The sequence below is a fragment of the Arachis ipaensis genome, chromosome B08 (assembly GCF_000816755.2).
Source record: "Arachis ipaensis cultivar K30076 chromosome B08, Araip1.1, whole genome shotgun sequence".
In the NCBI taxonomy this organism is placed as follows: domain Eukaryota; kingdom Viridiplantae; phylum Streptophyta; class Magnoliopsida; order Fabales; family Fabaceae; genus Arachis; species Arachis ipaensis.
Window position 1 is genome coordinate 106,090,178 of NC_029792.2, and position 1,656 is coordinate 106,091,833.

Below are 1,656 nucleotides of genomic sequence, written 5' to 3' on the forward strand. Positions count from 1 at the left end.
AAAAATTCGGGTTCGTTATTATATCCTACCCACTTTATAAAAGTTCTCACCCTCGAAAATTGATATAAGACGGAAAAGATTCATACTATCTTCCTTTTCAAATATGTTAAAGAAAGACAGAAAGATTCGACATGTTCAGTTTTCAAACATAAGAAAAATAATATCGTGTGAAAATAATTGAAAAAGTGTAGTGTGGTGTAGAAGTTGTATGATAGGTTTAATGTAAATTAAACTTAGGATCTGAGGACTTGTAATTTTAACAAATAATCTCAAGTTTGAACAAAGAAACCCAAAATTCTGAAAGAAAAAGGTTGAACATCACAGATAATAGTTACAAGAATTCAAAAAGATGAGTAGAATCGAAATCAAACAGAAGTGCACAAATAATGATAAAGATGGATAATCAAATCTGGTGTCGATAAGAATTGAAACAAGGGACAAAAGAGATGAAAAATAAAAGAATAAACAGTATGCCTATCATGTGGCACGATAAGAGTACATATTTTGGTGCAAACTGATCAAAAAAGTACATCTAACGTCTTCAAAGACTTAAGAATCATTATTATAAGAAACCATGTTCAAAGCCAAATCAAAGAACACATGGTTCATAAAGAGGAATATGAGCAATATCAAGGATGAATATATCAAGTAAATCGTTAGGATTACAATCGAGTACAGATATGCAAGAGTGATAAACCACTATTTTATGGTTTATATTGTGTTTAATTGTGTGGTTTTATCATGATCCTTACCCACTTATTCATTAAAATAGCATGCATTTATATTTCCTTCCTGAAATTATTACATGATTGAAAACTGCTTCCTAGAGACTTTTAATTATACATTTTACTTCTCCTTTATTCCATTCGATGCCGTGATCTGTGTGTTAAGCGTTTCAGGCTTTATAGGGCATGAATGAGTTGGAGATTGGAAAGGAAGCTAGCAAAAATGGAAAGAACACAAAAAATTGAGGAGACAACCAGCGAGAAGTGACGCGGCCGCATGGCTCACGCGACCACGCGGAATGGAAAAGCACAAGCGACGCGGAGGCGTGTACAACGCGACCGCGCAGCATGGAACAGCGCGAATGACGCGTCCGCATGAGCGACGCGATCGCGTGACGTGCGCAATCTGCATAATCTGCAGAATTCGCTGGGGGCGATTTTGGACCCTATTTTGACCCAGTTTTCGGCCCAGAACAGCAGACTAGAGCCAGAGAACATGCAGAAACCAAAAACGACATTCATTCTACACAGTTTTTAGTTTTAGATCTAGTTTTACTCCTCCTCTAGGTTTTCTCTCCATACACTCATAGTTCTTAGGATTAAATTTTCTCTTACTTTTTGGCATTGGAACACTGAGAAGAGTTATTACCTCATCAAGACTTCGTCATTCTAGTTCGTTTTCTTTACTTGGCTTTACTCTTCCATGTTCTTTGCTTTGTTTAATTTTACCATTGGAATATTTTTAGGATTATTTAATACAAGGATCACTTTTATTTTTAATTGACTATTTTGATTTTTATTTTCAATGTCTTTCTTTAATTCCTTTTCATATGCTATGAATTTTACATTCACAATGAGCGAGTAGTTCCCTAACTTGATGGGGAATTGATTGAAAGGAACCCTTGAGTTGGAAGGCTTGAAAGAAAAATTT